We start from the raw sequence: 24,390 nt of genomic DNA on the forward strand, positions 1-24,390 counted from the left end.
CATTAATATGCTCACTGGCTTTTTGCTAAGCTCATTTATATACTTATCAAATGTCATGCAGCAATCCATATATATACCTAAGTTTGTTTTACATAAGTGCTGGGTTGAAATATTGTGTCTCCAAATTGTACAATAGTGTTAGGTTGTATTAGTAAGATCATTTGCCTTGGCCCTAAGTAGATACATTGCGTTTTAGTGGTATTTAGAAGACCGACCTTAAGAAAATATTCCTTGGCTATAGTCAAGGTTTCCTCTGCACTGTGCACTATATCCCGGAGAGAATCTAGTTTGCTGCTGTGAAGAAACTGAGTGTCGTCAGCATATTGCACTAAAATACAGTCGTTAAGATTTTATGAGATTGTTCACACATACATGAATAGTATAGGGTCAAGAATTGAGCCTTGGGGTACCCGATAACTGACATTTGATTTAGAGGATTTGGTGTTTTGGATGCAAGCAGACTGTGTTCTGGTATTAAGGTAGCTGTCAAACCAGAGGTTATAGACACTTACTTTACTGAGTTTCTGAGGAGAATGGAATGGCTGACACTACTGAAAGCTTTTGATAGCTCCCTAAGGGGTGAGACTGATATGTTTTTATTATCCATGTTATGGTAGGTATTATTAATGATAACTGTGAGTGCTGTATTTGTGGATAGCTTAGGATGGAAAGTATGCTGGGTTTGTGAGGGAAGTTTGTTTGACTCACAAAATGTTAATAGCAGAGTTGAGATGATTTTTTTTTTTTTTTCAAGAATTTTAGAAAATAATAAACAGGTAGCAATGACATTGGTCGGTAGCTGCTCACGATCTAAGTGTCCCTATTTTTATAAAAAGGTGTGGCTATAGCACTCTTTCAAGCATTTGGGAATACGCTCGTGACAATTTAAGTGTTTATTACGTGGGATAAATAAAATGCAGTTATGAAGGGGGAATCCTTAATATATCGAAGTGAAATATTGTCTGAGCCATATGATATAGTATTAAATAAAATGCAGTTATGAAGGGGGAATCCTTAATAAAACGAAATGAAATATCGTCTGAGCCATATGATATAGTATTTTGTAAATGTTTAATTTTCAATATTACAGTGTCAGCATGAACAGTTTCTGGTCGGAATTGTGTCATACAACGTGTACTATTACCTCTGACAGGATTTCAGATGGAGAATTTATGATGTTGCTTGCAAGGTGACCTGGGTATTTTCAAAAGTTCTTTTACCCACTTTGCAAAAAGCTTATTAAATTCTTCAGCTTTATTTTGTGGATTATCAGAATGGCTATTGTCGGAGTTTATATTGTTGGGTATTATGTCTTAGACTAATTTCCATGTTGCAGAAGTATTACCTCTTGAATTTGAGGGTTCATTGTGATAATATTCGTTTTTAGTTTGATTAATAAGTGATTTAGTTCTTTTCTTTAAATCCTTGTAGTTTCCCTGTAAGGGCATGTTGAACCTGTTCAGTTTTAATTGGTTGTGTGTGTGATGTCGTGCTTTTATTATTTCTCCAATTTCATCAGTAATCAGTGCGGCAGGAGGATGTTTTAATTCTCTGGTTACAAGGGAGGGCACATTTTTCCAAACTTTGGTTGAGGACTGAGGTTAACATATCAACCCATTCATTCACATTGGCAGTATCCAGAATAATATTCAGGTAATTTTTTATTCCATTCTGCCAGGACTGACGATGCTGGTCTATATTGCAAGTTGTTTTCAGAATCGTTTAATCTCACACAGTTGGTAATGCAACCAACTAAAATACCAGATAATCCTGACCATAATGACAATCTCTTGGATCTATTCCTGACAAATAATCCAGATCAGTACAGGATAGAAGTACTGTCACCACCTGGATCATCTGACCACACTCTCATCAAAGCCTCATTAGTTAGCCCCCCCCCCCAGCCTCCCCGTTCTGAACCTGTCAGGGTGACCCAAAGGCAATTTGCAGGGGCAAACTGGGATGGATTTAGAAATTATCTTGCTGACATTCTATGGCAGTCTTTCTTCTCTAGTGATGTCAATTCTACCCAGTCCCACATTAACCCACCCCATACCCACATACAGTACCATGCACGTTGCAACTTTTTTTCATGCTCTGTCCCCACAACGTACGATGAACGTTTTGCTATTGCAAGGTCCGATGTTTGCACATTTTTCAAATCTCGTGCGTGCTTTTGGTACGTATAAACGGAACACCTTCCTCTACCCCATGCCATGCTGAGAAATGCCTTACCCCACGTGCCCTCCCCCCCCTCTCGCACGCCATTGTCTTGGCAACTCACCTGTTACCAATGACCTGGTCAGTAAAGACATGTCGCGCCATGGTACGAAATTCAAGGCCAGAGTGATTCCCCAGTTGATTGCAATGTGGAGGACAAAGTTTATGTAACGTTACAGGAAGAAACAGTCAGAAATGAGGATCAGGTAATGTCGCCAAAAAAGGTGTGGTATGTTGATGTGTTTGGTGAGTGAAACAATGCTTTTATCACCTATATTACTGTGTGAAAACCAATATACTCTTGTACTACATATAAATTCGTACCAAATAAAAAAAATAAATACCTTTCATGGGTGGTTTGGAGTAGTTACCCCTCCTATAGAACACGTTTTCTCTGGAGCCAGACCCCAAAGAAAGCACAGCAAGGTGAGGGTACTGGTACTTGTTTTGGGATTTTAAACATCAGGTGAGCGATTTCTCTATGAATTTTCGATGTTTCACATAAAAAGCGGAGGTTTGAGCCAAAAAAAGAAGAAAAGAATTTGTCGGTTTTGGGGGTAGGTTTGGCAATAAATTTGTCGGTACGGGGCGAGTTAATTACTTAATACTAGCTGATATGGATTTATTCATACCAAGTCAACAGTTCACCGAAAGATCGAACTCGCCAAAATAGTTTGAAAGCAACTGTGCCAGAGCAACGGCCCAAAAGTCATTAGCATATAACTCTTACCTAAAAGGAAAAAAAAAATCTGATTCACTCTGTCAATTTAAAATTACTAGAAACCATCCAAAGCTATAATAAATCTAGCTAAATCAGACTTTCTTCAAAATCAAGCATCAAAACTACCTAACAACGCTAATAACAATAGAATATTCTAGTCAACTCTCAATTCTTTCAGTAATAATTTTAACAAGTCATCATCCATTCCCCCACTAAAATCTTCAGATGGCAACATTACAAATGACCCGCGTGGGAAAGCAAATATCTTTGCCAGTACATTTGCCAGAAATTCTACAATAGAGGAAGTCAGCCAGAATGTCCAAGTACCAGAACTTGACTTTCCCGAAATTGTTCCACTTAAAATACAGATGATACGTTAAATCCATCTTAGACAATTTACCAACCAACAAAGCTCCAGGCCTAAATGAAATTCCTCCAATTGTTTTGAAAAAGTATTCCCCAGAATTTGCCCCTGTTCTAGCTAAACTATTCAGACTATGCATACGTACTTCTTCATTTCCTACTTCATGGAAAGAAGCTAATATCCACCCAATCCCAAAGAAAGGAAGGTCCTTTGACCCCTCTGATTACACTCCAATAGCTACCACAGTTTCTCTTGGTAAAGTATTTGAAAATTTAATTAATAAGCTCACAGTTAAACATCTTGATTCCAACAACTTAATTAGTGATAGACATTAGCCTATGGTTTTCACCATGAAAGAACCACCATTGACATACTCAGTCCCCTGACTCATACCATTCATCATTCAATCGACGTACATGGAGAAACTCATGCAGTAGCCCTTGATATTTCTAAAGCTTTCAACAGAGTATGGCACCGTTCCTTGCTGTGCAAGCTCCCTGGCTATGGACTAACGTCTTTCGTTCCTCTGCTTTCCTCATACCTCAGCGACAGAAGAATAAGAGTACCGGTAAAAGTAGATGATGTATATTCTAAAATCTACTCAATTAACGCTGACATGCCAAAGGGATCAGTTCTGGCACCAACCCTGTTCCTGGTTCATATTAATGATCTCTTGTCTGTTACCCCAAATCCCATCCATTCATATTCAGATAACTCAACACTTCACAGTTCATTCACACTCAAACACCCATTTACAAAGTCTGATATCTCTAACTCCCAACTCAGTACAGCCATCTCCATTAATCAAGACTTATCTACGATCAGTGAATGGGGACAAAACAATCGTGTCTCATTTAATGCTAATAAAATCAAGTACATAAAATTTACTAATAGACAGATATTGCCAGATTCGTACATTACATTAAATGCTGCTAATATTTCCATCTCCAAAAGAATTGAAATTCTTGGTGTCTCACTTAACAATGTCCTCAGCTGGACCTCTCATGTCAGATCACTTGCTTAAACTGCCTCAAAGAAACTTGGATTATTGTACAGAGTTTGTAACTTCTTCGCTGATGAGCAGTTAGCTACAATTTATTAGTCATGTGCGCTCTCAGCTTGAATATTGCACACCCTTGTGGAATGAATGTGGAGAGGTTGCATTAAAACAACTACACAATATTCAGAAGAAAGCTGTTGGAATTATTAATAACCCTGCTATTGCTGGTATAAATAAACTACCTCCCCTACAAATAAGAAGGAATGTTGCCTCCCTTGCATTATTTTACAGATATTTTTATGGCAAATGCTCAGACGAAGTTGCGTCCATTGTGCTACCTCTTCATGCCTTCTCTCGTGCTACATGTGCATCTGGTAGCGCTCATAACTGGAAGGTCATTCAGCCATACTGCAGAACTTCTGCCTATCAGAATTCTTTTATTCCCCGAACTGCATCTCTCAGGAACTCGCTTACCCCAGAGTTGTTTCCCCACAAACTTCAGCCTAAAGATATTCGAGTCCAACTGTTACAGATATTTTATGAATGGAGGACACCAGTAATCTGGTGTATGTTTTTTTTTTTTTATTCATTTGTTTTTCCTTCCTCTGTTCTGTTATTTACAAAAAAAAATAGTTGGTGGGAACATTGTACATCACTGCTATAGGTTTTTAGGTCATGGAAGGTTTTAATAATAGGTTGGCGTTTAGGCTTACTTATATTTGTGATTAAAGTTATGAGCTCGTGATCACGTATGATATGTGGGACAACATCGATACAGGTTATTTTCTTAGGACTGTTATTTATAATTATATGAAGAGTAGCAGAGGTAAGAGTTATTCAGGCAGGCTTATTAACTACTTGTGTCAGTTTATTACTGGCTATTATATGGGATAATTTGCTATTATGGGAGAGAAGATGGCCATTTACGTCTCCTAAAACAAATATAATTTTCCTGAGAATTAAAGCAGATCTTAGCACCTTGTTAATATATTCAAAGGAATCATAAGGAGCCTTCGGGTGTGTGCAAATATATCCCACAATGAATGAAGGTAATTTTCTACACTGTACAGAGATCCAGATATCTTCCACTCATGTTTGTATAGAAATTTTGGGATCTCTTAGTTTCGAGGTTAAGTGTTGCTTAATGTAGATACAGACACCCGCGCTGCGCACATTATCATTACGATAAATATTATAGTTAGGAAAATGTACACTCGGTAACTAAAGTATCAGTGCACAACACTGACGAAACATTTTGGATCACGGTACGAAGGTCTCTGAAATATTTGTGTCCGACGTGTTGGGAGGTGTCATATAACGTCATCTGAGGTATCCCCTCGCTAAAATATACGTAAACATACTGAACCCGCTACAGCCAGGCATAACAAGTTACCAACCCTCCCACACAGCCAGCACGTGAGTGAATATTTTCGGAAGACATCGAACCCTCTATGCACCGATACTTTTCTTTACCGAGTGTACATACAAATCTGGAGTGTGAGAAAGCAACCAAGTTTCACTAACACAAAGTATATCGATGTCTCTTTCTTCGATCATGAGCTTTATTTAATCAAAGACAGACTGGAGAGTCTGTCTGTCCATCTATCTATTGCCCGACGTCCTAATTCCGCGAAAGGTGGCAGCAGACGAAATGCCTCCAAGTCGCTCTGTCACCCACCATTTGACTGCCCTCCCCCCAACTCACTCCCCCCTCCCTCATATACCTCTCAACTCCATCCTTCCAAATCATCCTCGGTCTCCTCCTCCCTCTCCCTACCTCCATTTCACCTACATACACCCTCTTAGTCAGTCTTTCATTCTCAATTCTCTCCACATGTCCAAACCACCTCAGTGTATTTATCATAAATTTTCTCAATCACATCCACATCCACCCCACAACGTTCTTTCACTTCTTCATTCGTCAGCCTGTCCCTCCATGTCACTCCACATGCTCCTCTCAGGTAACTCATTTCCACTGCTCTCACTCTTGACTTGTTCCCCTCTAACAAAGTCCATGCCTCGCTTCTATACGTCAGGGTAGATCACAATACAATCATGCAGTGACTTCTTAACTTCCATACTCACTGAGCATATATGTGTTCTGTAACATGATTATCCTTTTGTTTAAAAGATATCTATCAGCTGTGCCTTCTTTGCTATACTCCTCCTTTCTATAAAATTCACATAGTCTACCTTTGTGACCATATCTATGGCAGTTAGAACACTGTACTTTATGATCAAAATGGTAGTTCGAGCAGCCTTTTTTTTGTGAGGTGTTGGAGGTGTGCATTGTAGCGGGGTCTTAGTGGTGGGGGGGTGGCTTGGTAGTGGGATGTCATCCACTGTGACTCATCATTATTTCCCCGAGGTGTGTTGGGTGGTGGAGGGTCGGGGCAACTTGCATCTGTTCCCATGTCCATGCGGTGCTTATTCTGTCCACTGTGTTGGTGCCTGCTATGACCAGCAGTTACCAACCCATCTCTGTCCATGCGGTTAATTTGGGATGGGCGGGTGAGGGAGTGGGCACCATGCTAGGAGGACGAGATATTGCCTTGGGAGGATTCTCATTGTTAGCGAGGCAGGGTGCATCCATGTTGGCCTTCCTTGTCACTATTCCTTTTTACTTTGTCCCAGTTGACACAGTCTTTGAAGCAAGGGTACTGGTTGGAGAGAACACCTAGTAGCCTGACTGCCCTCTTCCTGTTTATTAGAGAACCTTGGAATTCCCCATATACTTCATAGCATGATTCGTCAATTTCGCCTGTTCCTAGTGTGAAGGCTGCATCTGGTTTTATAGTGTGAGGTCCGTTATCATTCGTCCATTTATTAACTTCTTCATTAACCTCTACACCACGGGGTTGTTTTTGCGCTCCTTGTGTGTCCGGCGAGGATATTCGCGGTCCGACTGACTTTTTAAAAATATTTGCCAAAAATCAGTTATTAGTCCTAGAAAATTATTATTACATATGCATATGGCACATACCTTCAGCTTTCTCCTGGGATGTTTGTTGAGCCTTCGTCGAGTACCGTAGGACTTGTGGAGACTTCTGAAGTTGGGTAATGAAGTCTCCACTTTACATTTCCAGACACCCCGTAATATGATTACCACAGCCTGATATTATCACTAGAAATACTATTCTATGATTTTCAAATAGTTTGGAATCCATACTCCGAAAAAAAAAAAAAACACTGTGAAAGCAATGAAAATTACAAAGGCATACGAGCTTCCCACTTGCGCTCGTTTCCTGCTGGTATTCTGTCATTTATTATTCATGAAAACACTCACACTTTATATTCCTATTACAATATAACACTTATATACTGTACATCTGCAGTATTTAGCCATTAGTTTCCTTCAGTAATAATATTTTATTGTCACTGTAGACATTCAATTTCTCTGTCAGTATAATACGTAGAGAGCCAAGGTTTCACTTTCACTGTCATAACTTCAAGTATTTGTACTCATATTCTCATATTACTAATTATTTTCATTTCTATTTACATTTTCTATTGTATTTTCAATATTTACACTTCTATTTTACTTACACTGTGTTATGCACTGTCACTTGCAGTAACTTATAACACTATATTACACTGTTCAATCATATTTACATCCTGTGAAAAACATTTAATTGTTCTGGTAAACAAATCGGGGCCCTCTCTCTGGGCACCAAAATGTGAAAAATATTTAATGTATTCAAGTCGGTATCCCTGTCGGGGCACCGCTATGTAAGAAATTTCTGGTATTTCCTAATAAACAACTCGTAGGTCGTTACTCTTCCCTAAAGTTGTCCTTAAGTAAATTCAAACAAGTCTCATAGGGTCAGGTGAACCGTAACTTAACCTTAACTCACCTACAATAACTATTTCTCTTCTATCTCTTAGCTAACCCCCCTTGAATTGGCCAATTCGTAAAGGTTACTTAGCTAGTGAAGAGGGAGAGTCGGACAACCGATGACGATGGGGCTGCTTTGTGTAATTGCTTGAGCAATCAAGAGTCCTTAAGGTGCTAATGTACAACCGTGCTAGTTTGATTATGTCTAGGAACACAGCGGTGTGTGGCAGGCTCTACCTCCCTTATAGAATGGTAGGTTGCCAATTATTAATTACTTACAATACTAAATACAGTTAGATTACATCATGATATGTACAGGGCGAATCTAACAAATTCTATCTATCTATCTATTGCCAGACGCCTCAATCCCGTTTGGGGTGACCACAAACAAAACGCCTCCACGTCACCCTGTCCCCTGCCATTTCACTGCCCTGCTCCCAACTCACACCCCCCTCTCTTATATACCTCTCCACCCCATCCCTCCATCTCATCCTCGGCCTCCCCCTCCCTCTTCCCCCCTCCACCTCACTCACATGCATTCTCTTCATCAGTCTTTCACCCTCCATCCTCTCCACATGGCCAAACCACCTCAGTGTGTTCCTCATAACGCTTCCTATCACATCCACATCCACACCACAACGCTTCTTTATATCCTCATTCGTCAGCCTGTCTTTCCATATGACTCCACAGGCTCCTCTTAAATAACACATTTCCACTGCTCTCACTCTTGACTTATGTCTTTCCAGCAACATCCAAGCTTCACTTCCATACGTTAGAGATGGTATCACAATACTGTCATGTAGTAACTTTTTCACTTCCATGCTCACTTCCCTGTTTCTTATCACCGCATTCAATGAACCAGCAACCTTTCTTCCCTGCTGTACCCTTTCAAGTACTTCACCCTCCAAACCTCCATCCTTACTCATCACACTACCCAAGTACTTAAACGTACTCATATTTTCCAATTCCTCACCATCAAACCTCGCTGTACATTCACTGATTTCACCTCTCTCAAAGACCATCACTTTACTCTTCCCTACATTCACCTTTAGATTCCGTTTCTTACACACTCTCCCAAACTCATCCACCAAGCCTTGCAGCTCTCCTTCGTCTTCACTCAAGAACACAGTATCATCTGCAAACAACAGTACAGGTATTTTCCAAACACTATCCTCTCTCACCCGGGCCACTCCAACATCCACTACCCTACCTTGTACCTCTTTTATTACCCCATCCATGTACAGATTGAACAACCATGGAGAAATGACACATCCCTGTTTCAACCCAACCTTCAAAGAGAAATTGCACTTGGTTCACCATCCACACGCACTGTAGCCTTAGCACCATCATACATACTCTTCACAGCATTCAACAACTTCCCATCTATTCCATATACTCTTAATACTTTCCACAATCCTTGTCTATCCACCCTGTCATATGCTTTCTTCTAAGCCATGAAAGCCGCATACAACTTCTTTCCCTTCTCTAGAAACTTTTCCACTAAAGATCTAAGAATGAATATCTGATCTACACAACCACTTCCCTTCCTAAAGCCTCCCTGTTCTTCTCCAACTAATTCCTCTGTTCTTTCTGTAACTCTGTCAGTAAGTATCCTACCATACGCTTTTCCCGTTATACTAAGAAGACAAATGCCCCTATGATTACCACACACTTCTTTTTCCCCTTTTCCTTTGTACAAGGGAATAATTATACCTGACTTCCAATCCTCCGGGACTCTATCTTCCTCCCAGGCCAATCTACACATCTTCCACATCCATTCTACTACAATCTCTCCCCCATGCTTCAACATTTCACCACACACTCCATCAATTCCTGGGGCTTTCCCAAATTTAACAAATTAACCTCAGTTTTTATTAAACTAAAGTTAAATCAAAAATTCCCTTTAACTGTGTAAATATCTTATTTCCACATCTGCTTAACACGAAAATCTTTCCATCCTTGCCACGGCATCTAACACGCAGATGCAGTTTAGGTCAATGGAAAATTCCATATAATTGCATGTATTTACAATATAGAGTTGTCCACGAGAGTTAAAGGCAGTAGCATTTAATTTACCAATAACAAAAATTACTAAAGAGAACGTATTTTCTGGGTTATAAAAACCACTTGAACTGTTAACAGCGGTCTCTAGTTTTCCTCTGCTTTTAACCAAGGGCAACTATAGTAAATGTAGAGAGCGCAACTGCTCTGGGGGATAATATTTCCCACAGTTTGGGGGCCAGCGGAAAATTATACGCTGTATCATGTAATATGACCCTTAGCCAGGAGTTCCCTCCATAGATCTTGAGAACCCTGGGCTGCGACCCTTCAAGGTCGCGCCTCTTGAACCGTTTGATTTTCACCATCCCCTGGATCCGGAGTGGCTGCTAACTCAAGGGGTACCAGTTTATCAATAGTTTTTATACTGATATATCCACTACAGTTTATTTTTACGAATCTCAGCACCCCCTCAGAATCTGGGTGTGTGATCACTTTAGCTAATGGCCACTGGGATCTTTGTTGTTCGGTTTTCGCTAAGACCACATCCCTTATGTTTATAACAGATTTGTTGCTGGCAGCCTGAGCCCCATAAAACCTATCTTGTAGGCTCAAAAGATATTCCTCGCTCCAATGTCTATTCTAAGTATCCAACACCCTTTTCAGACGTTGATATCCCTCCCGAAGATGTTGTCCTAAATCATTATTTTCTATGTTAGAATCATCAACTTCTTCCTGGATATCCACATAAGGCATCGGATGGAGCTTCCTGCCATATAACATATGAGCCGGTGTTAATGCCTCTAGCGAGACGCTAGTGTCACCTAGATAAGTCAGGGGTCTATTATTAATCCTGGTTTCAATTTCAGTTATTACTGTTCTTAATTCTTCTTTCGTGATCTTAGTTCTATGTAATGTTTTCCTCAGGCAGTTCTTGACAGTACCAATCATTCTTTCGGTAAATCCGTTTTGCCATGGAACTCTTGGAGCTGTGAACTGCCAAATACATTTTCGGATTCCCAGCGCCTACTTAACCTTTGGGTCGTTCATTATGTTCAACAGTAATGGTGCTGCTCCAAATGAAATTAGTTCCGTTGTTGCTTATTACCTTGCCAGGACAAGACCTTCTAGTGGCAAATCTGCAAAAGACATTGAGAAATGTCTCTGAGCTTAGGTCTTCCACTATTTCTAGATGGACTGCCCTTGTGTAGGCACAAGTAAATAAACAAATGTAAACTTTATGGGGAGTTTCCTCACCCATAACAGTTATAGCCCCTGTGTAGTCCACTCCTGTTATTTGGAAGGGTCGACTTATGTTCACCCTATCCTTCGGTAGGGCTGGTGGTCCTGGGTAGATATAAGGTCGCTGATCATACCTCCTACTAATGATGCAGTTTTTGAGATATTTTTTAATAACCTGTCTACCCTTAGGAATCCAATACTTTTCCCGAATTTGGGCTAAGGTCTGCGGCACACCTCCATGGAGAGTGGAATCATGGGCTTCTTTTATAATTAGTTGTACAAAGCATCCGCTCTTGGGTAATAAAATGGGGTGTTTGGTTTGGATGAGCAAGTCAGCCTTTACCAGTCGGCCTCGACATCTTATCAGACCCTTTCCGTCTAAGAATAAGACTAAATTCTTCATCAGCTTATTCCCTTTCCCAGTGTCTTGGCCTAAAAGTTAATATATTTCCCCGTAAGAATTTCTTTGTACTCTTTTCAGCCAGTGTTCTACGGGATCTAACTTCTGAAACCCCACTTTCTCATTCACAAATTCAACAACCAATTTAGTAGTGTTTATAAGTTCCCTTATTGATGAGAATTGGCTGATGTCAATTACTTCTGGCTCAGGTACTATAGGATCCAAGTTCACTGCACTAATCTCAGCAATACTGTACTGTTTCTGTTCAGGCCAATCCTTAGTGAGCAACCATTTAGGACCTTTAAACCACAAGTTATCTTTGATCAGTCTCCTTACGGTCGAACCTCTCGAGAGCAGATCAGCTGGATTTTGTTTGGAGGACACATGCGTGAAATTAAATCTGCAAAACAGCTCTTTAATAGTCTTCACTCTATTACGGACGAAAGGAATTTTACTGTCTTCCTTTCCTATCCAGTAAAGACAGATCTCACTGTCAGTCCATATGTAAATATCCTCAAACTTTATATCAAGAGTAGTGGTTATATACCTGGCCTATTTAGTTCCTACTTCTATGGAAGCTAATTCCATTTGAGGTAGTGTTCTTCCTTTAATTGGCGCAACTCTGGCCTTGGACATTATAATCTTACTATCCTCTCCTGTTGCGCAATAAGCTACTGCTCCATAGGCCCTTTGAGAAGCATCACAAAATATGTGTAAGTGCGACTTCTCAATACTGTTTAATTTCCCGGGAATACATATGCTTGATGTGGTTTCAAACTCCTTTCTAATCTGTTTCCATTGTTCCACATATGTGTCACCTAATTCGGTGTCCTAGTCTAACTTTTCTCGCCAAGCCTCCTGTACAAAATATTTGCCCCTAATAACTATATAACTGACCAACCCTAATGGGTCAAATAACATGGAGACCTGACTTAACACTCTTGGTGTGAGTGACATTAGAGAACTTAATTGGTTTCAGACTTATTACATCAGCTGTTGTATCCCAGTTAAGACCTAACACATTTTGAATTTTGGGAATGTCAGAATCTGGGTAGTCCTCTTGTAATTTATTCCTCAAAAGCGGTGAATTTGTATTCCAACTCTGTAACTGCAAATTTGCCTTCCCACATTCGGAATTGGCTACTTCATAAGCCTTCAAAGCTTCCGACTCTGTATCACAAGCACCTTGCAAATTATCCATGTAACGACTTATCTTGCTCTCGTGTTCCTGAACTCGATTCTTCTGAATTCTCTACACTCTGGCTTCGGCTTTCCTGTCATTCTCTGACTAAATATATCTGTGCTGTTTACTTATCCCCTAATTCTACTGACTATCAAAAATTCTTCGACTATCTTACTTCTACGATGGAACACATTCTATCCTTTTCTCCTTTCTCTGAAATCTCCATTCTAGGAGATTTCAATGTTCACCACCACCTTTGGCTCTCCTCTCCTTTCACGGATCCACCTGGTGAACAAGCCTACATCTTTTCTATCCTTAATGACCTAGAGCAGCTTGTACAGCACCCTACCCGTATCCCTGACCGCCTTGGAGAGAGCTCCAATATACTTGACCTCTTCCTTTCAATTAATCCTTCTGCTTACTCCGTTAATCTTTTCTCTCCGTTGGGCTCCTCCGATCACAACCTTACCTTAACCTGTCCTATCACTCCGGTACGGCCTGTGGACCCTCCAGGGAAACGTTGTCTGTGGCATTTTGGAGCCGCGGACTGGGAGGCCCTCAGGCAGTACTTCTTTGATTTTCCCTGGAATGATTAATGCTTCCATGGCCGGGAGCCATCTGAGTGTGCCTTGCGCATTACGGAGGTTATTCTCTCGGGCATAGATGCATACATTCCTTTCTCATATCCTTTGACTAATGCAAGAAAACCTTGGTTTAATCACGCTTGTTCTAATGCTGTCCGCAACAAGGAGAGGGCCTACAAAAGGTACCGGAGCCAACCCACCCCTGAAACACATCATCTTTACGTTTCTGCCCTGAATCGTGCTAAGTCTGTTCTTCGCTCTACTAAAAATAATTTCATCCATACTAAATGCTCTCAACTCTCCAACTCGAATTCTTCCCGCTCCTTCTGGCACCTTGCCAAAAATCTTTCTAACAACTTTACCTCATCATCCTTCCCTTCTCTTTTCTACTCTGATGGTTCTGTAGCTATTTCTTCTACTGATAAAGCAGATTTCTTCACACAGACTTTCTCCTCCAATTCCACCTTAGACGATTCTGGTGCTGTTCCTCCATCACTTCCCCCCTCCGACTTCCTCATGGCTGACAATAAAATTTCTTCAGTTGATGTATTTTCTGCCATCACTGACCTCAGTACTAACAAGGCATATGGGCCGGCCTAGGCTCTTCTCAATAGGGTGGAGTCAAAGGCTTTTCGTCTCATTAACACTCCTCCTCTTACTGACTCCCTTCAACCTCTGTCTCTTCGCTGCACTGTTGCATCTTTATCTCTTGTCTATCGCTACTTTAATGGTCACTGCTCCTCTGAAATGTCTGCTTGCATTCCTCCACCTCTACGACGGGCGCGTAGCACCCGTCTGGCAGCAAACTCTCATCCCTTTTCTGTCCAACTCTCTAATGCAAGAGTTAACCGTTACTCCCAGTCTTTCATTTATGCAACAGGTCAGCTCTGGAACTGTCTCCCTCTGTCTGTATTTCCTGCTACCAATGATCTCCAGTCTTTCAAACGCAGTGTGTCCAGGCATCTCAAAATGATCGGATCTTGAATTTGGCTCTCTATTGTATTTTGTTTTTCTCTTGGAGGGAACTGTTACTGCGGGCTCATGGCCTTTGGTTCCTTCTTCCTCACATAAAAAAAAAAAAAAAAAAAAAAGCCTGCCCTATTTCTGGGCATTTGGCATTTTCAAAATGATGCTTTAAAGTGTTGCAAAGTAGGAAAGGACTAGCACAAGAACCAAAGATCACCGATCGGAAACAGTAAGTTTTCAATGGACTATCCTCACTTTGAGGATCATGAGGCCAGAGGAATTTTGTAAATTTCTGATCCTCCTCTCTCACTTCTATTATGAGAAAAACCTTACTAATGTCTGCTGTGTAAGCATAGGGTTTCTTTCTAAATCTTAGTAACACATTCCCTAACTTCTCTCTTAGTGTAGGCCCAGAGTATAGGCAATCGTTCAAGCTAGCTGATCCCTTGGACTCTTTACTACTACAATTGAATACTATCCTTATGGGAAGAGTTACTGAATCCTTGCTTACAGCATGATGTGGTCAGTAGTGTCCTTCTTTGTGGTTAACGGGGAATGCTACCTCTTCTATAAATTTATTCTCCAATTGATCCTTTATAATATTATCATATAGGGTCAGATATTCTGGTTTATCTCTCAACTTTCTTAGAGGAGAATTTAACTGAGCCTTAGCTGCTTGGTAATTTGTTGGCAACTCAGAATGGTTTAATTTCCATGGTAATCCTACCCAATACTGTCCATCCTTAAATTCCGCAGACTGATTATACAACTCCAAGGTTATTTTATCTTCAGGGGTTGGTTCCTCAGAGTGTATTCCTACATTGTCTAGATCCCACAATTTGTGTACAGGTTCAATATTTTCATTCAACAAGTCATTTATTTGAGTAGTTTCTAATTCTGCACCTATTCTAGCTACCATCAATGACTGTGTGGGGGTAACAAAGACTGAGTCTACTAGTTTGGTCTCTCCTTTAACTTGTTTTGGAAAAGGCAACTGACCCATAATAAGGTTACCTCCTGGACTCTTGAACAACTGTACCTTATTCCTTTTGAAAGTCCTATGTAGGAATCTTCCACAATAATCAGAACCAATTATCATTTTTATGGGACCCACAGTATCTGATTCCACATTCCGTTTAGCCAACTTTATCCCTGAGCTTTGTAGATGATCAGAGGTTTCCTTCAATCCCTTTATGTATATACTTGTCTCCATATTTTCAAGCACAGCTGCTGTTATACGGCATTTATATCTGCCTAATTGTATTACGGGTCTAACTAAATCAAAAGGCTGACCTTTCTTTGTTGTTAAGAATCCTGTAATGGCTAGATTTACCTTGCCAGCAATAGGTAACTTTAATTTCTTCATAATGTCTGAAGAAATTAAGGTTTTCTGAGCACCCGTATCAAACAGGGAACATATTAATAGGTTTCTATTCTCAAACAATACCTTCACATGGGCTATGGGAACTGCAGCTGGCATTACTAATGGAGCATTCCCTTTTGCAATTGTCATATTGACGCTTGCAGGTTTAGGAACCTCAATCTTCATCCTAGTGCATAAAGCACTATGATGATTTTTTTGCATTTAAAACAAAGATTTAATTTAGTCTCACAGTCCGCAGTAGTATGTTCGAAGTTCGTACAGATTATACAACATCCCAGTTCCTGAAGCTTTCCTACTCTAGAAGCATAATCAGGATACTGTTGACAAGATGCACTGGGATGTTGCTCACCACAAAATACAAAAACTTTCCTGGCTTTTACCATGGAAGGTTTTACTTCCTTAGTATCCTCAGCATGTCTATTCCTTGTCTATAATACTTTATACTCAGCCTTTAGGGGGCTAAGGAAAATGCCTATCTCATGTTTAGGCACATACTTAGTCTTCTCTTGTTTAGGTCCATAATATCAACGTATCCCCCAGGGTTATTAAACCTCTAGGGTTATATTTCATCCCCACACTCAATTGCCAAAACACCCATATTCCCCGAGCTCAGCCTTTATTACCTCTTAATACTCCATAGGCCCACCCATAGCTTGTATAGCATAGAACTCTCCTTGCTTATGTTCTATACAATTTATAAATTTCTGCAGAACCGCTTCCCTACCATGATGGTTCCAATGTATACCATCAGCTTTCAACGTTGCTTGGAAGAGCTTGGCGTTAAAATGTATGAAATCCCTCCCTTTCCTGATCCGTTGCAACTTCTTGTTCACAGCTCTAATAATTAATTTATATGTTCCATAACAAACTAGAGAGCCATATGGCAGGTACCTTGGCTCGAGGAGAGTTATGGCTACTGAGGATTTACAAGAGCCCTCTACGGCTCCTACCAATGCTAAAATATTCTCCACTACTTCATTGACCTCCACTTCCTCATGGATATCATTATTTTCCTCCCAGGAATAGGACAGTCCGGTCATGCTCCCAATCTAATACGGCATTCAGCCATTCATCTTCAGAGAAAGAGCTTGCCTTTCCTCCCGGAGCTCGATAGACACGTATGTCCACGTCCTCCACTTCAACCGAACGTGGTAGTAAACTATGCCCAACAAAAGCAACTTTAAACACATTCAACGCCTCTGCACACATCGGCTCTCCTCACTCGGTCGGGGCACCAAAAATGTGAAAAACATTTAATTGTTCTGGTAAACAAATCGGGGCCCTCTCTCTGGGCACCAAAATGTGAAAAATATTTAATGTATACAACTCGGTATCCCTGTCGGGGCACCGCTATTTAAGAAATTTCTGGTATTTCCTAATAAACAACTTGTAGGTCGTTACTCTTCCCTAAAGTTGTCCTTAAGTAAATTCAAACAAGTCTCATAGGGTTAGGTAAACCATAACTTAATCTTAACTCACCTACAATAACTATTTCTCTTCTGTCTCTTAGCTAATCCCCCCTTGAATTGGCCAATTCGTAAAGGTTACTTAGCTAGTGAAGAGGGAGAGTCGGACAACCGATGACGATGGGGCTGCTTTGTGTAATTGCTTGAGCAATCAAGAGTCCTTAAGGTGCTAATGTACAACCGTGCTAGTTTGACTATGTCTAGGAACAGAGAGCGGTGTGTGGCAGGCTCTACCTCCCTTATAGAATGGTAGGTTGCCAACTATTAATTAATTACAATACTAAATACAGTTAGATTACATCATGATATGTACAGGGCGAATCTAACAAATTAATCTTGAGTGTTTATTAAACTAAAGTTAAACCAAATATTTCCTTTAACTGTGTAAATATCTTAATTCCACATCTTCTTAACACAAATATCTTTCCATCCTCGCCACGTCATCTGATGCGCTGACACAGTTTAGGTCAATGGAAAATTCCTTATAATTACATGTATTTACAATATAGAGTTGTCCACGAGGGTCAAACGCAGTAGCATTTAATTTATCAATAACAAGAATTATTAAAGAGAACGTACTTTCTGGGTTATAAAAACCGCTTGAACTGTTAACAACGGTCTCTAGTTTTACTCTGCTTTTAATCAAGGGCAACTATAAGAAAAGTTGAGAGCGCAACTGCTCTGGGGGAAAATATTTCCCACACATCCATTGTTTTCACTTGTTATTTACACATTTTTTACACATTATTTACACATTATTTACATATTATTTACATTTTCCACTTGCACTTTTAGAACTGCTTCAGGCTATGGTAATCAAAGAAGCAGGTAATGCAGAGGGGAACCTGGCACTCAGCGCACTGCCAAGAGGTGAGTTTGTGCTCAGGTGTGCATCTGGTGGTATGTGCACACACCTGGCACCTGCGGATCGCAGCCTTCCTCTTCGTTGTGGCAGACATTTGCACCAGTCTGTGCTGATCCATGTACGCCCACTGCTCAAGTCTGTCAGGAAGTCTAACAGAATGGCGCCTTTGAGCTGCTGCTGTCACCCTACCATGTCTCTCAAGCAGCTGCTGAACACAAGTCCTGGTGAACAACCTCAGGGAGAAGGACTTGGGTAGCTTTACCTTCATCTTGTACAGGATGAAGGCATTCAGCATCGTCATGTCAATGAGATGCAGAAAAACTTTCCTGTACCAACTAGTATTCTTCCTGAGGCAGTTGATCTCTCCAATCATCATGTCGGACTTGTCCACCAGCTGCATGTTGATATTATAGTCAATGACAGCATCAGGTTTCCTCACAGGTTCGTCTGTCCTATGGTCGACCTTCCCACTGTCTTTCAGTTCCCCCTTGTGTACGGTGGTGAGCATGTGCACGACCCTCTTGTCATGCCACCATATTGCCAGCATCTTCTCAGACTTGCATAGTCTCCTTGCTGTGAGTTTCCTGCCTCGGGGAATTTGGGGAAGTTGGCACGATTGCTCTTCACAGTGCCGCAGGAGCCGATGCCGTGCTCTGAAAGGTATTTAGCAAGTTTCGGTGCTGTATAGTAGTTGTCAGTATACAGCACATGATTCCCACCAAAATACCTCTCAAGCAGCACTTTCACAACACAGCCTGAGAAGCCAAGGGGGTGTGTTCTGTCCAGATCGACAGTGCTGGCTGAATAGATGACGAAGTCAAGGATGTAACCCATCTTACAGTCGCACAGTACAAAGGACTTGATTCCAAGGTGATGGCGTTTGCTTGGGATGTACTGTACAAACCTAAGACGTCCTCTGAACAAAACCAAGGATTCGTCTATGACAACCTTCTGAAATGGGTGGAAGAATGACATAAACTTATCCTTCATTCTGTTCAGAATCTCCCGGATCTTCCAGAGTGGGTCAGTCTGGGAAGGTACATCGTTGTTGGTGAAGTGCAGGTTTCCCATGATGTTCCGGAAGCAATCTCTGGCCATGTACTAATTGAAGGTGGGTGAGGATAGTAAGGGGTCCATGGACCAGTATTCTTCCAACTCATGCTTCTTTGAATGTGGCATGAGAAGCATGAGGGCGAAGAGCACATTCAGCTCCTGCACTCCCAGCATGGTCCACTGTTGCATCTTCGCTGCACCTGCACCACTTACAGCACGTTGTGACTCGTACCTGTTTGTCTCATCACATATGTGCTGCATGACTTCGTCATCAAGGAAGGCCAAAAGGAAGTCCACACACTCAGCATCCTCGTCAAGAGTGAGGGCAGGCTGTATCTCTGTTCAGGGACGAAATCCGAACCTTGCATCTACACGAAGGCATCCAAGAATCCCTGTCGTGGCGGTGTAGGGTGGGTGAGGGTGGAGGGTGGCTGTGAGGCAGACTGGGCTGTTTCAAGGTCACTCTCACTGACCCTAAGTTGCCGTGTAGCACTAGCAGCCCTTACTCTACTTATTTATTTATTTTTTTTATGCGAAGAAGAATGAACCAAAGGCCATGAGCCCTCAGTAACAATTCCCTCCAAGAGAAAAACAAAATACAATAGAGAGCCAAATTCAAGATCCGATCATTTTGAGACGCCTGGACACACTGTGTTTGAAAGACTGGAGATCATAGGCAGCAGGAAATACAGATAGAGGGAGACAGTTCCAGAGCTGACCTGTTGCATAAATGAAAGACTGGGAGTAACGGTTAACTCTTGCATTAGAGAGTTGGACAGAAAAGGGATGAGAGTTTGCTGCCAGACGGGTGCTACGTGCCCGTCGTAGAGGTGGAGGAATGCAAGCAGACAGTTCAGAGGAGCAGTGACCATTAAAGTAGCGATAGAAAAGAGATAAAGATGCAACAGTGCGGCGAAGAGACAGAGGTTGAAGGGAGTCAGTAAGAGGAGGAGAGTTAATGAGACGAAAAGCCTTTGACTCCACCCTATTGAGAAGAGCTGTATGTGGGGAGCCTCCCCACACATGAGAGTTGTACTCCACACAGGGGTGGATAAAACCCCTGTATAGAGTCAACAATTGTGCAGGGGTAAAGAAAGAGCGGAGTCGGCTTAGCACACCCAATCTCTTGGAAGCAGATTTTACAAGAGATGTAATATGATCTTTCCAAGATAAGTCCCGAGTAAATGAAACCCCAAGCATCTTCAAGGATGATGCAGGATTAAGCTGAATATTATTAAATATTAATGGGTATACCTGTGGAAGATGTTGTCGGGTTGATAGGTGTAAGAACTGAGTCTTAGATGCATTAAAGACAACCATATTATTTTTACCCCAGTCAGAGATACGAGCCAAGTCAGACATTGAGTGTGCCATAGCCTCATCCCTTCTTTCTTGAAGTAACTTTTGAGATGGGCGTTGCGGGAACCAAATGGAAAGGTGAAGGGTGGAGTCATCAGCGTATGAGTGGAAAGGGTTAGATGTACAGCTTAGAAGATCATTGATGAATAAAAGGAAGAGAGTTGGTGATAGGACAGAGCCCTGAGGAACACCACTGTTGATATATCTAGGAGAAGAACGATGGCCGTCTACAACAGCGGCTATAGAATGACCAGAAAGGAAGCTAGCGATGAAGGCACAGATAGAAGGATAGAAACCGTAGGAGGGCAGTTTGGAAATTAAAGATTTATGCCAGACTCGATCGAAAGCCTTTGAGATGTCAAGTGCAATGGCAAAGCTTTCGCCAAAGTCCCGAAAGGAGGATGACCAGGAGTCTGAAAGGTAGGTGAGATGATCGCCAGTGGAGCGTCCCTGACGGAACCCATACTGACGATCGGAAAGAAGGTTGTGATAGGAAAGATGCCTTAAAATTTTTCTATTAAGAATTGACTCGAAAACTTTTGAAATACAGGACGTTAAAGCAATTGGACGATAGTTGGAGGGTTGGGAGCGGTCACCCTTCTTTGGGACTGGCTGAATGAGAGCAAACTTCCAGCAAGAAGGAAAGGTACAGGTTGACAAAGGCGAAAGAGTTTGCCTAGGCAGGGTGTAAGCACAGAAGCACAGTTCTTGCGAACAACAGGAGGGACCCCATCAGGCCCATATGCCTTGTTAGTACTGAGGCCAGTGATGGCAGAAAATACATCAACTGAAGAAATTTTAATGTCAGTCATGAGGAAGTCAGAGGGGAGAAGTGATGGAGGAACAGCACCAGAATCGTCTAAGGTGGAATTGGAGGAGAAAGTCTGTGCGAAGAGATCTGCTTTATCAGTAGAAGAAATAGCTACAGAACCATCAGAGTAGAAAAGAGGAGGGAAGGATGATGAGGTAAAGTTGTTAGAAAGATTTTTGGCAAGGTGCCAGAAGGAGCGGGAAGAATTCGAGTTGGAGAGTTGAGAGCATTTAGTATGGATGAAATTATTTTTAGTAGAGCGAAGAACAGACTTAGCACGATTCCGGGCAGAAACATAAAGATGATGTGATTCAGGAGTGGGATGGCTCCGGTACCTTTTGTAGGCCTTCTCCTTGTTGCGGACAGCATTAGAACAAGCGTGATTAAACCAAGGCTTTCTTGCGTTAGTCAAAGGATATGAGAAAGGAATGTATGCTTCCATGCCCGAGAGAATAACCTCCGTAATGCGCAAGGCACACTCAGATGGCTCACGGCCATGGAAGCAATAATCATTCCAGGGAAAATCAAAGAAGTACTGCCCGAGGGCCTCCCAGTCCGCGGCTCCAAAATGCCACTGACGACGTTTCCCTGGAGGGTCCACAAGCCGTACCGGAGTGATAGGACAGGTTAAGGTAATAAGGTTGTGATCGGAGGAGCCCAACGGAGAGAAAAGATTAACAGAGTAAGCAGAAGGATTAGTTGTGAGGAAGAGGTCAAGTATGTTGGAGCTCTTTCCAAGGCGGTCAGGGATACGGGTAGGGTGCTGTACAAGCTGCTCTAGGTCATTAAGGATAGAAAAGATGTAGGCTTGTTCACCAGGTGGATCCGTGAAAGGAGAGGAGAGCCAAAGGTGGTGGTGAACATTGAAATCTCCAAGAATGGAGATTTCAGAGAAAGGAGAAATGGACAGAATGTGTTCCATCGTAGAAGTAAGATAGTCGAAGAATTTTTGATAGTCAGTAGAAGTAGGGGATAAGTAAACAGCACAGATATATTTAGTCAGATAATGACAGGAAAGCCAAAGCCAGAGTGTGGAGAATTCAGAAGAATCAAGTTCAGGAACACGAGAGCAAGATAAGTCGTTGCGTATGTATACACAACAGCCACCTTTGGCTTTGAAATGAGTATAAAGAAAGTAGGAGGATACAGAAAAGGGTTTGCTGTCAGTTGCCTCAGACAGCTGAGTCTCCGTTAGAAAAAGAAGGTGAGGTTTAGAGGAGGAGAGGTGGTGCTCAACAGAGCGAAAGTTAGATGAAAGGCCGCGAATGTTGCAGAAATGAAGAAGAAGAGAGTCAGACAGTGGTTCCAGGCACCTCGAGTCGTCACCAGGAGAGGGGCAGATGGCGGGGACATTTATGGTCCCCCCCCCTGGGGACTCCGAGGCTTGATTAATCGACGCCATTTTTGGTGAATTTTGAATAGGAAGTGTAGTGTGTACTGTGCATGTAGTTTGGTGAAGACAGTTAGAGAAATTTGTACTGGAGAGCATGCTGGCCTACTCTCTGTGTAACTGAGACACTGAAAAAGTTCAGCAAATGGGGATGGTCAGGAACTAGTCCTGAGGGCTGATGAAACGGGAGCTCCAGCACTCCCTGTCATCAGCTTTCCATCCACCTCGGGAGTACTGCCCTGCTCGACTGGTGCTACAGTCTACTCCACCGAACTTGCTACTCTACTTTTACGAGTAAGGGATTTACCTCTTCCCCTACTGCCTGCCTTCACTGTAGGTGCTGGTGGAGACTCCGACGATGAAGACTCAGGAGAAAATTCCACTGAAGACGAGGAAGAAATTAGTGAAGTGGGGCTGGGGGAGTGGGGAGGAGATTCACCTTGGGACTCATGGCGGGCTGGGTCACGCGGGGTCATTGTTCCGAGGCTAACCCGCCGCCTTTTCACTCCCTTCCCAAATTCTTTCCCTTGCTGCACTAAGAGCTCCTTTCCTTTGGAGCTAGGGATAACCTGGGACACTGAAGCACTCGTACTTGGAGTTTCTGTCACTATTTCCTCCCCAGGCTCATCACACGAATCACCAGAAGGATCAAAGTCACTATCCATTATTATCATTAATAATTCTGCCAATTTACGTTCCACTGCTGAGTCACTTAGTCCTTTACTGCTTCTCACACGAGTTTTTCTGGGGGTAGAGGTCACAGGGCCCTTTCCAATGGGCGCAGAAGCAGTGGAAATGGTGGGTTCAAGTGCGGCATAGTTTCACCCCAGAGGACGACAAGGAACTGAATGACTTGGCGTATATGGGCAGGCAAGGGTTGACAATGTCAATAGGGTGACAGCTGCTAATTTATATGCTATAAAATGATTGGTGGGAAATCTTGACAATACATAAAAAAATAGGTAGTTCCAGGTGAATATAAATATCACTTAGGCTTCTCCCTTCCTTTCTTATATACATTTTTATTACGAGAATAGATTATACGGCATATATATATTATATTGTATAAGAATAAGGAATAGGGTTTATTTCAATGGATGAAATCAGTGGAAAATTCCGGGGAAGATTTGCTTAGTGCAGCGTGGCTGGGCAGACGAGAGAGGGTAATGGAGGGGAGGTAGGGAGGGGAGTCAAGAACAGGGAAAAATGGCTGAATTGTCAACAATGGATGGGGGTACAGATGACATTAGGAGCGCTGACTATTGTTGGACATTGGCAGTACTGATCGATGATACAAGCCACCACTTGTAAGCCCGGGAGAATTCAAAATAACACAGAATCACAAAAGTGATGCCCCACAGTATGATCCATTGCGCCCGAGCGTCACGAAAGTGACACCCCGCGGTTAAGGGGTTAAGTTCATTGATCTTAGCAAGTAGGGTGTATGACCCCAGGCTTGGGATGAGCTGGCACACACATGTTTCTACATTTTTCTTTTTTGCTTTACAGTTCACTGAATGAGAGATCCAAGGTTGTCAGTGATGGAAAT

The sequence above is a fragment of the Coenobita brevimanus genome, chromosome 19 (genome assembly GCF_032717465.1).
Source record: "Coenobita brevimanus isolate Jiangsu-jjx chromosome 19, ASM3271746v2, whole genome shotgun sequence".
Taxonomy (NCBI): domain Eukaryota; kingdom Metazoa; phylum Arthropoda; class Malacostraca; order Decapoda; family Coenobitidae; genus Coenobita; species Coenobita brevimanus.